Source organism: Micrasema longulum, unplaced genomic scaffold, assembly GCF_059751315.1.
Source record: "Micrasema longulum isolate JH-2025_06_02 unplaced genomic scaffold, ASM5975131v1 h1tg000786l, whole genome shotgun sequence".
Lineage (NCBI taxonomy): Eukaryota > Metazoa > Arthropoda > Insecta > Trichoptera > Brachycentridae > Micrasema > Micrasema longulum.
Window position 1 is genome coordinate 329,284 of NW_028277978.1, and position 16,472 is coordinate 345,755.

Below are 16,472 nucleotides of genomic sequence, written 5' to 3' on the forward strand. Positions count from 1 at the left end.
ACCATTCTGCCCATGTTCATTTATTTAACTTTTTGTACGTAATGTTATTTGAACATTGGCGGGCTTATTGCCAAATGGCAATTTCTTCCAACCAACCAATAAAATAAAAGTTTTATTTTTACAATTCAAGTTACAGAACATATTCAATAGGAAAAAATATTAAAAAGCCAAAGATATATTAAAATAGAAATAAACGTTATAAATAACCTTAAATCAAAAACTATTACTCAATGGGAAAAAGGAAAAAACGGAGATAGAAGAAAGGAGGAAAGGAGGAACGATTAAAAAAGAGAAAGGAGAGGTTTCTTCAGACGTGATTTAAACAAAGATAATGTAGTAACATCTTTGATGGTGGATGGAAGATGATTCCACATGTTTAAACATCTACATTTCCTCAACTCTTCCATCTGTTGACTTTTTTGCAAAATCTAGCAAACCTTCCTAAAACCCCATTACGCATTTAGCAATAGCAATAAACACGCTTAGCTATTTTCTTTAGCATGCTAACGAAATAAAATAAACATAATTAATTTTCGTCACAAATGTAAACACGTATGTTCATGTGAATTCACTACATGTAATTGATTTTCTAGTCAATTTGGAACAAGAAATCTACTGGTAACGGTAGGTAATAAATTTAATCGTATTTAATAATTTTCCGACCCTTTGACACATTTTAATATTTTCGAATAAGAAATGCTACGCATTTACATTGTTTTCAACCCATCGCGCGTCGTTGGTTGATTTGATTGGCCACTATTTATTTTTTCTTTTTTTTCTGCTGCATTAGCATGTTTTTATACTTTTAAACTACTTTTAATTACTTATATTATTTATGTAAATAAAATCAATATATTGCTGCTCTTACTATAATGTGTCATTAATTTTGAAGATGTTTTTTTTAAATTGACTTAAATTTATTGTCTTATATTTCACTTAAATATTCTTCTCATCGTTTCTTTGAATCCCTTAAAATAAATATGTGTATATTTATGTTTTTCCTTTTTTTTTTAAAAATGTAATTACTATTTTATTTTATTTTTACATCTGAGCATGTTTTTCATTCTTTATTTCAATTCTTAATTTTTAATTACTCTTACAAATTTTCTTCATTTTTAATATTATTTCCATTTGTAAATACTCACTACAAACTACAAACTTCAAAATATTTTTTTTTCACTTAAATTTGAATTTTTAAACAAGTTTCATTTATGTTTTTCTTTTTCCTTCTCTTTTTTATACTTTCATAATTAACCTTACACATAATTGCTCTATAATATGGAAACTTCACTGGTCCATTAGAATTAAGTCTAATTGTGTAAAATATTAAACTTTGTAACTGTACTGTATGTTTCCTAAATAAAAGAAAATAAAAAAATAAAAATACATGCGCCTAGCGTTCACCGGCTTACTCATAAACATAATTAAACATCCGTTGTTTTTTGTGATTTATTTATTTATTAAAGAGTGAAAACCTTGTTAGTATTGATGTGAGTGAGATTTTTCTGCTAAATTATTTCACCTACCAGGAAACACTAAAGATGTTTCACTTGGTTCATTTATTAATTGTTCTCAAAATGTACTTAAAAATTATTACATTTACTTTAGTCCTGAATTAAGTTGTATGAACGCCTGGGAATATAATCTCATTCCATTATACTTGTATGAATTATACGATTAATAAAGGGAATGTTGGTTAAAACAATAAATGTATGGAAAAGCTAGATTATGTGTTATGCAACTATTATGGGGAACACGAAATTAAAATGACATAAACAGACTACAAAGATAGCAAAATTAAAAATCAATGTTAGTTTATGACCTCCTGTGTCTAACAGTAACTAAAAAACTCTTTCAACAAACGAAACAATGAAATATAACTGAACTCTTTTAACTAGAATCCATAAAATGTATTCATAAATAAGTTACTGATGTAGTAGCATTTTATTTTTATCAAACAAAGAAAACATAGATAAACTAACTGTATTACAATATAAAGCCTATAGAATAATTTTGAAAAAAAACAGATATACGAGGGTAAAGTCGATGGTAAATGAAATGAAATTATTAACATATAAACAAAGAATATTTTACAATACAATGATATTTGTTCATAAAATTATAAACTCTAATAAAAAAACAGAATTTGGAAAAAAATTGATCGGAACCAGCATGAACACGATCACAACACTAGAGAAAAGAACAAAATTAGACTTCCATTTAGGAAAAAGGCAAAGTCACAAAATTCAATTTTATTTAAAGCAATTAAAAAGTATTACGAAACGGAAAAAAATATTTATGAAGAAAAAAACATATCAAAATTTAAAATAATGGTCAAGACATATGTGATAAACAATTTATAAATTAAATATATTTGCAATGTTATTATTAGAACACACATAACAATATGTATGATATGTGTGCCCTACTTTAAGATTTAAATAAATAAATAAATAAATAGTAGACGAAGAACTAAATCTTGAAAAAAAAAATAGTAAACATGGACACGATACGAGGATATCAGAACAATATCATAAATATACAATATGCTAAAATGAGACGAGGACGGTCGAGACGAATAAACAAGGGACTGAACTACCAGACAAAACTAAACAAAAGACAACCTTTGTAAAAGATTTAAAAAATATTATCATTATCAAAAGAATTTGAAATTCAAAAAGAAAAGGTACGAGTATTTTCATAGAATTAATAATAGTCCAGAAAGAGCGTAAAATTATATTTGAAGACATCGGACTGTGTCCAATAATTCCTCCACTACGCCTCACTTTTGCCGCGCGCATTCGTGACGTCGCCGCGCAATGTTGCTTTATGGGAAAATAAAAATCATAACACAAATGTGAGGTAAAAAAAAAGCAATCTGTTTATTTCTCTTAAATTGTATTGTGCACGCGGAAACATTAATTGACACAACAGAGTAGATAAAAAAAAGTCATTTAATATGAGTAATTGAATTGCAATATCTCATTGTCCCTGGACTGGCACCTGAAGCATAAGTCTGATCACCTTACCTTCCATGTAACAAATTTATTGAGATACGCTGCGAATAATGATTTATATATTTATTGAGATTTTTTTTACATAAACAATTTATATACATAATGTATAAGGGCGGGTGTATTGCCTTAACGCAATTTCTTCCAACCTACCCAAACCGTTCAGTTTGAAAAATTTACAAATACATGATATTTTTTGTGGAAATATACAGAGCGCCAATTGTATTGTAATCTGTCTTTTTTGGACAGTTGTACAAAATCGTATAATTCTGCAACTAAAAAAATCAATATGTACGAAAATCATTTCAATTACTGTCATATAGATTGTCAAGTAGATTTGATTTACACCGATTTTAGTAAAGCATTTGACAAGATTTGTGATAAAGTTTTGGTAAAAAAGTTAAATTTGTTGGTAGTTACAGGTAATATGCTGAATTGGTTTCAAAATTATTTAACTGGTAGAAATATGATACTGAAATTTAATGATTTTATGTCACAGCCGATTTTGGCTATAAGTGGGGTTCCTCAAGGATCCCACTTAGAACCGATTTTGTTTAGTATTTTAGTAAATGACGTAATAAAAGTTTTCGTAGATGTTAATATTCTAGTGTTTGCTGATGACTAATAAATATATAAAACTATAAAAAAATAAAGTACAATCTATTTTTATGTTTCTGATAATATATTATATTATATAAATAGATTGTACAATTGGTGTGGTTTAAATAAACTTCAGTTAAAAATAGGTAAATGTCAAAATACAACCTTTTGTAGATGTAAGAACCCGATTAAATTCACTTATTTTTTAAATAGTATAGATTTAATAAGACTGATCTCAAATAAAAGATCTAGCTATTTTGCTTGATGAAAAACTACAGTTTAACTTTCATATTAATTAGATTGCTAATGATGGAATGAAGCTGCTTGGGTTTGTTTTGGGAGAAGCGTCAAATTTTACAAATGTGTTTACTGTTAAACAATTGTAATGCACTTTAGTAAGGAGTAGACTTGAATACAATTTTTCAGTTTGGTCACCCTATTATGAAATTCATTCGTACGCTATTGAAAGGGTCCAAAATAAATTCTTGCACTTTATAAACTATAAATTAAAATTCCTGTTGAAGCCTTAAATTATGATTTTCTTAGAAGTGAAATGAGACTACTTGAATTATTAGACCGAAGAGTTATGGGTGATTTGTTTTTTTTATTTAAAATAATGAAATCAATAATTGACAGCCTTGCTTTACTTGAACTAATTCAAATAACAATACCTGGTAGGTGCACTAGAAGTAAAGAAGTATTGTATTGTAACAATTCTCGTACCTACTTCGAAATGCATTCACCTATATCCAAAATACATGGGTATGGAAATAAGTTATAAAAATATTTTATATTTTCAATACAAACTCTGTTAATGCCGTTAAACGTAATCTCACTCGTTATTTTTTAGAAAAAGAATGAATTTATTTTAAAAAATATTATTGAATTTAACTTTGTTTTTTTTAATACGTATTTTTGTTTATTTCTTTAAATATAAATTTTAAATTAGTGGATTTATGGCCGAATTCCAACTTCTTCCAACCAACTGATAAAATAAAGGTGTTATTAAAATTATTTAAGCTTTCATATTGATCTAAAAAACGTATTATTTATCAAGTATTATTGTAGCATCATTTCTCTTTTATTATTACCTAGCTAAATCCTAGTCACTTTATGTTTATGTTAAATTATTCTTATTTTACTTTGTTATATTTATATTTAGAACATAAGATATTCTCACTTTAATTGTTATCTTTTATTTGTCATCTTAGATATGTTATGTTTCTTTTTTACTTTTTTGCAGTTTTTTTTTTTAATATTTTACATTGACTGATTTGTTTGGTTTTAAATTATTCAGTTGAACTATATAGTAATATTTCAAAGTATATATATAACATAATGAATTGTTCACTGATGTGATTATTCTTGTTAAACTTTTTATTGTAAAATGTTCTTTAAACCGTTGATAGATAAAAAAATAAATATATTGTAAGTTATTATAGTCAGACATACTGCATTTCTAATTTTTTAAATGTTTCCCATTCTTCGTCTGATTTTATGATTTGACCAACTTTTTAACTTTGTATGAGTCATATCTATGTTTTTGAAGTCCACACAAGGGGTGTGTATACTATTATTTGTTAATATTCTTAAATATTATCTTTAAGTAGCCATGATATTTTTAATTAATTTCATGGTATATCGATCTATTTTACATAAAAAAAAATTCTTAACTTGTATGGCGAGCGTCGTGAGTTTTGTATTTTTTCAGAACCTCATTTAAATTAATCTTAAAATAAATATTAAGTAATTTGGATTACGAGAATTTCGCCTATCGTATGCCGACTAAACTAATCACATCTGACAGTTCCAGAAACATTAGGTAATTCTTTCTTATTTCTTTTACATATTTAAATTTCACTAAGCATCACCAAACACGCAGTGCCCATGCATGATTGGCTATGGATAGGGAAAGTATGAAAGATTCCGTCCACATATCACACTTTTAGGACGAAAACGATTTAACTCAAAAAATCATGTTTTTGGGAAACTGCAAAAGAAGAATGTAAATTGTGACACCTTCGTATTCTTTCGTCGGTGGTTTCAAATTTTAAAGTAAGCACCAAATTTTGGGTAAAAATTTTATCAAAGGCATTCCGCTGTGAATTTATGAAAAAAAAGCCCAATAAAAATAAAGTATTATAAGTTCGAACAAGATATTTATTAAATGAGTCATTATTAGATTGAAAAAAAGCAAACAAACAAATGCACTTTGATAAATAAGATAATGATATAATTTTTATAAGGTCAGATCAGGTCATCATACAAATGTTTTTATTTATTTATGAAATGATATAAACTTCCATAAGTCACTAAGATTGTCGGTAAGTCGGAACGAAACAATCCCAAAGATAAATTAGTCGTTTTAATGTATAAAAAAATAAAATAAAGTGGACATTTGTATCGAAGTAAAATCGGTCACTATATGCTTCTCTGCGTTGCGTCCTTCACACAGCAATATAAACACAACACTAATAGCGTCGTTTCTGCACTGACACGGAACCTAAATTCTCTAAGTAACAAAGAGACCCGTGTAACGGCTTAGTCTTATTCCCACCCGAATGTTGCATTTCGTTAAATGCAGAAAGATGGATAATGGTCGTTTTATTATCTTAACTCATTTTGAGGTTTTTTTGAGTAAAATCGTTTTCGTTCTAAAGGTGCGATATTTGCTCTAATCAATGTCTATTTTTATTGACATATTCCTTTGGAGGTAAAATCCCATATTCGCCCGCAAATATCTAAACGTACTCAAAGCACTTAATTATTTATTTATTTATATGAAATGTTATTAAGCGATGCATTATTTTTACAGGGCTGATGATAGACTTTACAGACTAAACCTTATTACATCTTCAGAAACAATCGCGAAGTTTAGAACGTGTGAGAAGTTTCGTTTGAAGAAAAAGGAAAATATTGTAGAATTTGTTACTCGAAACGAGTACTCGTAGTCACGTACCTCTGATAACTCTACACGGTCCCTCATAACACGTAGTATTTTTTCATAAAAAAAACTTTTAAAATAAGAACAGAATTGAAAGACGGAGCATTACTCAATTTCTAATATAACGTGTAAAAAAATAAATATTTTCATACATTAGTAAAAAAAATAAAAATAGTAGTGAATACTTTTAAGTTTGAAGCGATTGTAATTGATTTTTTTCACTTATATATTCTTCTTCTTCTTACGGCGCCTTGTCGGGGTTACCTTCCCTCAGCTGGTTGGTTTTGGTTTTGAGGCGCCAGAAACTCACCTTTCATTCTGTCGTTATCTGCTGTGATTCCACTGTTATGAGAGTGATCTCATTTCCCAGGGTTCATGACAACGAATAGGACTAGTCTATGGTGTAGCCGGTGGAATGCAACTAGGCATTTGCAGCATTTGATAGAATCACATCCTCCAGCAAAATACGACTCACGAGCAGTTCAAACCTCGAATTTACTAAAGTACTTTAATTTAATATAATATTATGGGGACTTGAATATATTATCTTATTAATATTTAAAGCATTAACTTTGTGATCAAATATTTGAGTAAATGTTATTAAATATTTGTAGATAACCACGTACCGACTTTTTTATGCCTACCGGTTTCGAGACGTACCCGTCTCTTTGTCAGAACACCAACTAAACCAACATGCAAACCAACATGCAAAACCCACTATACACCTTCACCATAGTTGTTACACAAAAATATAAAACCAACATGGCATACATTTTAATAAGCACATGCACTGATTAGAACAAACATGCACTGATTAAATTACGAAAATAATCTGTTGTTTGAGAATTAATAAAATAAGTGGTGGGAGTGGAGGGAGGGGGTAAGCTTAAAAGGTTTAATAGGGTGACCATTATAGTGGAACATCGTATAAAGTAATATATTGGAAGTATGTTTAATTATTGATCAAAGGAACATTATTAAATAAAAAAACATAATTAATCTATTAAACTTAATTATCATTAACATAAAAGCAATATTAACTTGAATAATAAAAAAACATAAACAATTTATGTAGACCTGTAGACTAAAATTCATATACAGTACACAAATTTTACCTATTTGGCTTGATCCACTTATCGATCCGTGCGCAACCTACCTCCACTATTCATTTCTTAATAGCAATATAATATTGTGAGTATTAACTAATTGTCCATATGAATAATGAAAGTTGATTGTACACTTTAGCCGAGTAGTAGGCCAATCCTCTTTGACCAAAGGTAATTTTCATTTTTAATGGTTTTTACATCATCAGAGTGGAGTATCTAGTAACTCTTGTATTTATGAGTATATATGAACTGTTTTATTTTGGTGTTGTTTTTGTAAATCACTTATTTTTATTGAACAGTTTTAATATCAAGGAAAAAACAATGTGCATGGGATAAATCATATTTTTTTTAGATATATATAGATATATTTTTTATTATGGAAAAACAACAGTTGTCATTTAAGAATATAAAAAATAGAACATACATCCAGTTAAAGTTTTCCACAAATATAATGAGAGAACATGTTACACAGTAAAGATAAAAATAATATATTATATAAGACATGAGAAAAAAAAAGAGCTCGTACGAAGGTTAAGGGATAAGGAAATAAAGTGAAGGATAGGGATTTTCATAATAAGATGACCAATTCAAAAGTTTGATATCATAGTAAAATAAACATAATTAAAGGAACATTAACTTTTTCCACACTGATAAATATTTCATTTTACAGTGTTTCAAAAAGTTTTTTTTTGAAGTCACAAAATTTTATGTTGTAAATATCTAAATGGGGACAAAGTAAATTAAATTTGGAGCACCTACGATAAATAAACGAGTTTTGAACTTATTTTTTTTTTTATCTATGAATTATAAAAAAATTAACTTGTCGTGTTGGCTTTGCGGGACAATTGATTGAAATACGCTCCAAGAGATATGGACTATCGATAAAATTGTTTAAAATTTGGAGGCGGAAAGACAGATCAAAAATGCTTCTACGTTTAGTAAGGGAAGTTTAACTATGAAAGGAAGAAGAGTCTTCATACGAGTCAAAATATGTAAGAGATTTACGATCCAGAAGCTTAAGGAATCTATTCTGCATTCTATCAAGTTGTGATATATAAATTGTATATCGAGGATTCCAAACAACAGATGCAAACTCAAGATGGCTGCGAACGTATGCATTATATAAGATTTTGAGGGATGCGGTTGTTTTGAATGGTTGTTTATAACACGTTACAGCTCTAAGACCAATTTAGTACTAAATAGTATCGATTATTTATATTGAAGCAACAATTCTGAAGGAACATAGTGTTAAAAATGTACACATGTATGTAATTACAATAATTGTGTGCCTACCAAAATCGTGCTCACCGTACACTAACTATATTTCTAGTGCGAGGGGTGCTAAGATAGGAATTTGGAAGTTATTGCAGCAATATAAAAATGGTTTAAAAGGGAATAGAAACACTGTACTTGTGTACATAGTTGGCTTAATCGATTTATTCTCCATACTGATAATATTGTATGGTTATGTTTAAACATGCTATTAATTTTATATTATATGGTACCAACAATTGAAAGTAGTTTTGCAGAAAGCAGCAAGTGCACAATTTTGAAAAAAATATATATTTGTTCTATCGGGTGCAGTAAGGTCAATTCTATTTTCTGTAAAAACAACCCAGCCAATTTTTAACAAAAAAGGTGGTATAATCACCTTCTGAAAATAGTGTCGATCACGAAAACAGCATTTCTGAATTTAAGGGAAACACCCACAGCGCTAGAAAAATCTTAAAGTACTTTAAAAATCATTTAAACTGGTCAAATAATCAGGTTTAAGTACAAGTTTGTAATGTGAAAAAACTTATGTTTTCATTGTTTATCATTTGTAAATGTCAAAAACATTTCAACTGTTGAGTAAATTTGATTATTCACTCTTTTTACAAACGTGCTATTACCTCAGTCTCACTTTTCTATGGCTGGCTGATTTCTGCATAACTAACTAAGTTCAATTGTAAAGCCGATAAAAAAAAGCTTATATTTGAAAATGGAGAAAACCCTATATGTCTTGGACTAGCATCCCTTTCACAAACTCCTACCCCTTCCCTACCTAACCGCTTCCACAATCCGCGTCCGGTGCGTATCGTCTCGCTGCGCTGGTCAAATATGTTTATAATAGCTTAATTTTTGTAAACTAAAAAACGCTGATGACCAAAAAAATTATAAGGATTCCTTTAAAACTACGACGCGAATGTATTTTTACGAGGTTTTTCCTGTAAACGCTAGTACTACAGATCGCGTGGTACCAGCTATTGCGCCCGCAGTGCCCCTAGCGGTTGAAATAAAAACAAATGGTCACGTTGCAGATGGACTGATCAGCAGCGTAGTCATTATAGGATTGCGCAAGATTACAGTAATCCCGTTGAAGTACTGAAGGTTACTATTATAATTAAATACTCTAATAGTATATGAACAAATCATACCTGGGGTATATGTATAATGCATGGAGAAAAGTATCACTAGCTACATTTGATTTTAAAGGGCATTATTGAGTGTCGCCGAGAGGCTGGAGAAAAACAGAGATCCTGACTGCGTAATATTCGAAACCGGGCGGGCTTCATAGCTGTGGAGCAGATTTTTCGGGCAGCACAGGACAAAAAGACCTTCGCTAGAGTGATTGCCAACGATGGGGGTACCGGACAGAGCACTAAAAAAAAAACAAAGTATACGTTTTTATGTCTTCATCAACCTCTAATCTACGTCTGATGGTGCATAGGGCGCAGCGTTGGAAAAGTACATTCAGTTTTTCTCAATCATGCGTCTCAGAAAGGTGAGGTGATCAGTCTTGAGCATCAGGGGCTAATCCAGGGTCAGTAGAATATTGCAGTGTAAAACTACCTTATAAACAAATATTTCATGTTGACCCTCCCAGAAATTGAACTCAGAATAGCAAACATGGTATTCGAACGCCAATGTGAACCCTACAAGCTAGATTTTTCCTTGCTCGGTTTCCATTTTTAGGATTTTTACCTGAGAGTAGTCATCGAATCGAAAACACTCTTACAGGTTTCTGGTTCTATCTGGATACAGACATATTTGTTTATTTATATTATAAAATTATAGAAATCTTGGTAGACGTTCATTGTAATATTTATAGAAATAAAACACTTAATCCACAAATAATAAATAATCATTGACCGGTTTCATCGATTTTGCGACATCTTCAAGACTGTTATCCTTATTAAAAATATAGAGTTGCTGTGTTTGCATTATCTAATACATTCAAAATTTCAGGAAAAAAAAGATGGAAGCGTACTGCGATTCGAAAAATAACGACTTGGCTGCTCGAAAACGGATGATGACAGCCAAACAGCTTACCTTGACTTAGATGTTCAGAAAGCAATGACGTTCATTTACAGTGGGATACGTACATACTATACTAATGTATGGTACTTGTTACTATATTGAAACAAGGTTGAAACGTGTAAATGTTAAAATATAAAAGTCTTGCCTTTTTTCATTTAATTAAGTAAAAGCTCATTTTCAATATTCTTTTTTTTCAACATACGGACAGAAATTAATTGAAATTGACCCATTTTTTAGAAAAAATCTAATTATCTAAATTTCCGACTATGCGAATAGGGTTTGCTCTCAATTGATTCGGATAATTATTGAAGTTCTACTATTATTTAAACAACTTTATTTATTTGTACTGGTGGTTCTGGGACAGCGTATTTGATTTATTTTTCAATCTTATATTTCGAAATCCTCTTATTGCGTAGTTATGAAAGAACACATTTTAAGTTTGTTTTTGGAAATATCTAAGCAGCTTTTTTTATTTATTTAAATGTTTTTTTGTTTTTTTTTTACAATTTACATAAGAGGAACAGAATGTTCCAAAAATAAATAAAAGTTACTGTTAACGAAAAGGCGGACTGTAAATGAAAAACTAATTTTATTTAGTTTTGTAATGGTGAAATAATTAAAGAAAGGATAGGAATATGGAATGGATACCTTCTTTTAATAGGATGTCAATGTTCTTTAATTTAGGGCACTGGATGACAAAGAGAACTATAAAATTTGACAATTTTTTCCACAATGCGCAACAAATCCAAGCACTTTTTTTTTCGATTTTATGTGAAGTCAAAAATGTTGTTTTGTTTTTGTTCTAAATCCGAATCTTCGTATTTTGAATTTCTTCTATCTTGATTTTAGGTAGGTACCATAAGATAGGTCAAGGGAAGGATGGGAAAGAAAGCTAATCGGCCAGGAATAGTTTCGATAAATGCTGTTATTCACTTAACAACTACAAAGCAATAAAATACATATTAACAGTAAGAATAGTCAACAAAAATAATCCCAAAAGACATGGCCTCTTCGTGAGTATACAAGAAATGTTAATAAATCAATAGTTAAATTAATAATTCATTATTCTTTATAAAATCGTTTTATTAATTTTGTTTGCGGATGAAAAAAAAATGTGATTATCATAAAATAATTTATTTCAGTTTAAAGCCAATACGTGGTTGTAAAATTATACAGTTCATTTTAATCATGAATTCAATTAGTGCGAGACCGAAAAAGATAAGAATCTGATTAAATATTTAAATTTTATCACACAATGTTACCAACATACTTGGCTTAAAGCACTAAGTTTAATTAACTTAAATACCCATTGGTGTTTATCAGAATCCTTTGAATATTACGTTTGCAAAACCGGCACTAAAACGCTGAAAATGTAACAATACTGTTGTAAAATAGTCGAATTTCTCATTTGTTTAGCTTAAAAGTACGTTAATCCGCCACCCCCTTTCCAAACTCCGTTTAGAATAGGTACTATCCAAAGCAGACATTTTGTCTTTACGATCTTTGCCTACATATTATAACTTTCGTTTATTTTACTCTAGAAATATCTACTTTAGTTCGAAACTAGGATCATAATTTTGAACAGAATAGAGATATTTCGTTAAGGGAAACAAAAATAGAGAGTGGCTTTTGAACCGGCTTGCTTCAATAAGAACTTTGTGAAACATTAACCATTTGCTAGCAAACAATGCTTAGGTTTTTGTACCTTTTTGTCGGGTGATTTAGTTTGTAAAATTATATTCTTGTAACCAAAAACATTCTGCTTATTAAATACCGAAACATTTTAATGGAAATATTTCGGAACGGTTTGGCCATGAACCGGAGCAAAACATTCATATGTGATGTTTGTTTTGTAAGGACATTAATAATTTGTGTTTTTTTAATACATAAATAACTTCAATTGTTTTCGCTGAATTTCATATCCAATTAAATTTATACATGTCGCTACGCGGGTTATTAATTAAAACTTCGCGAACTAGACGCTTTATCCTTAACCCGCTTGTTTCCGTGATGATACTGGCGCACATAAGGCCAAATACATGAATTACGATGACAAAAATAGACTTAGGTATTATTTTTACACAAATTACACATACAATCAAAAGGTTTATAATTAACCAGTGCACAATACTCAACAAGAGTTATTTTTGCCGACGCAACACTACAGTCTGTGCATGATCGCAAATTTAGGTTATCTTGCGCTCGGCCAACAGCTGTCTTGGATTGTTGAAGGAGTTACTTCTTGTGGATTTTAAGAGCTGGCGCGTGCGCTATACTTTTGTCCAAATATTTGTAAGCAAAAGACTGAATTTCACACTCTAGAGAGTTAACGTTTTCTAAAATCAACACATGGAAGAATTGAAGAAATACGGACGTTCAAACATAGATAAAATGGTGAATACTACACAGTGTGTAAAGTTGCCACTCAGACCAGCCAATGACAGGTCATAAGCCCTGTAAATGCCTCAACTTCCATATTTCCTTTTCTCAAATGTTCTCCATTCTTGTTGTAATGTGTTAACCATTTACTAATTTTTGATATTTTTTATTTATTTTTTTATTTTATTTATTTTATTTATTTAAAGAAAACAACAGCCATTACAACAAAATTTTCGGCCAATTATAGTTTTCTATATAAAAACTAAATAGAATGTAAAAATTTTTAAAAAAAGCGTACCTGTATTAAGCCACTCCGTATCATATCACTTGCAAAAAATAAAAAAATTAATAATAACTAAAAGTACAAAATTTAATTTATTATTTTAATTTTTAAATAATTTAAAAAAAAAAATCATTTGACGGATCCCCACGGAGTAGCTTCAGGTCAGCTTTTCCTCTTAGACATAAATACAAATGTACATGTATATAACAAATTACAAATGTTAAATAGATAGTACAGATTAAGTTAAATGATTATTATCTGCAATTATAGCCTTGGCATTTTTCTTATAGTTAATTAAAGTTAGAAAATATATATCAATTTCAAAAAAATGTTTGTTATAACTATTTAAGATTCTGGGAAAAGGTGCATTCTTGTTGTTATTTGTGCTTGATCTTCCAACATGAAACAATTGCTGCAGCCGAGTTGTGCGCTGAGGGATACGAATTTTAATTTTCTCAAGAAGTTGGGGACAATCTAATTTGTTATTTACTATTTTGTAAAGGAAGACGGTATCAGATATAGTTCTTCTGGATTGTTTATCAATTATATGTTAACACAACATGCACAAGTAAGTAAAAAAAAATCTAGCTTAATTTAATTCTGTAAATATAATGAAAGTAATAATAGTCAATTATACTAACAGGTTATTACAAATAATTTTACCTTACTTGAATAAGGGACTATTTGATTTTAGAAATTGCGCTACAGTTTTCCGATAATTATTTAATGTACCATTAAAGATATCAATAGCAGCATTATTTTCTACATAATACATGAAAATGAAAGGAATGATAAGGATGTTGATGTATAATTATGTTTAGTAAAAATGGCACGTACATTATGTCCATGGGTACATTTCAGAATACATAAATAATTATACGTGATGTTTTTTTCTTTAAATCCGAATACTATGAGCACTTAATCCCCGGGTAATTTTTATTAAAGATAATTGTAAAAGTGTGTTTTTTTACACACGTTTTGGATCAGAATATCAAATCAAATCACGAATTATAATTTTGTCGTCGTAATTTATGTATTTGGCTTTATGTGCGACGTTGCGATTTGCATTCAATCCATTAATTTCTTGGCAACTACTATGCATATTACCAGGATTTTTTTGCATGCTTCTAGTAAAATTGAAAACATAAGCTAAAAATCATACTTCATATTTAGGTACATTAGATAATTTAAAATTAAATATCTTACCCGCCAGGATTTCCGAAAATGATAAATATCGAGTTCACAAATATATAAAACATCGATTTGAGAGAAAGATATGTAAGATAATTAGATCACTCAACATAACCCTTTTTTTTAAATCGGGTTGTGGTCCTGTGACTAGTGTCTTAGACTCACGGACCAAAGGTCTGTGGTTTGAATCCCACTCTACCTCAACTTGCTTTCCATTTTCTAACAGTGAGTTATTTACAACTCGTTGAAAATGGCCATCAAAATTGAGTATTTGAGTAAATCATAAGAACGCAAATATTACTTTTTTTTCTTTTTTTTTAATTAGTGAAAAGAGACAGTGATTATCAGACAGTCATTTCCTAACTTCAGGTTACCTAAGGTTAACCTTAGTAATTTCAGGAAACCGCACAGTAACTCGAGGGAGATTTTTTCATGGTATACTAAAGGTCAAAGTAGTTCTCATTCTGTAAAATTTTAAAAATTCTTTATAGGTTCATCATTTAATAATATTTTTTTTTTACTTTTCTCTTTTGCAGGACTCTGCAGAATATATGTTTTTGATGAAATATTATAATTTCAGTTACCCATTAAGTGCAGGCACTATTTTTTCTTTCCGTTTGAAGATCTTCCGTCTGAATAATAGTTTTCGGATAATTATTGAACAATCTTGGAATAACAGTGATGGTATTTGAAAAAGATAGTGAGGTTACTGACTGCATAATAAATGTAAACCACGAATGTCTCGAACAAGTAGAAGAATTTGTGTATCTGGGAAGCATGTTTTCAAGAGATGAAAGTGTAGAAAAAGATGTTGAAAGGAGAGTGAATGCGGGCAACAAAATGAACGGAGCACTACAGTAATTGCTAATAAAAATATGTCGATCGAAGCTAAACTGGCAGTGCACAACGGAGTTTTAGTCCCAACACTTATGTTTGGAATTGAAACATGGAACGGGCAGAGTTAGGATGAAATCCGAGTGAACGCGGTTGAAATGCGATCTCTTAGATGAATGTGTGGGAAATCAATCAATGACAGGGTTACGAATGATGAAATCAAGCGAGAGTGTAAATCTGAGTCAAGTATAATTGATAAGATTAAAAAAAGTCTCTGAGATGGTTTGGTCACGTAGAACGAATGGACGACAAAAGAATGGTAAAACAAGTATAAATGGTGAAAATGAACGGCAACATGAGACGAGGACGACCAAGAAAGACGTGGCATGATCAGATAAACCAAAATCTTAAGTCTGGTCATGTCAAAAGCAGACAGAACCGAAGGGCATGTATGACAAGATGTATGAATGTGGAAAAAGCTAGGAATGTATGCCTGGATAGACGTTTGTGGCGGTCCGTTCTCTCTGCCTATCCCTACGGGGAAATGACGTGATGGTATTAGTAGTAGGACACCCCTTCTGTTCGCGTTCAATCGAGGAAATAAAGTTGCCAAATGTGTAGTGTACAACGAAGACGCAATGACTTATTGACAAATAGGTAAACAATAATGAAAAAAAATGAAAGAAAAATAAAAGAAAATCGGGTTGTGGTCCTGTAGCTAGTGTCTCAGACTCACGGACAAAAGGTCTGTGGTTCAAACCCCACTCTACCCCAACTTGATTCCATTTTCTAATTGTGAGTTATTTACAACTCGTTGAAAA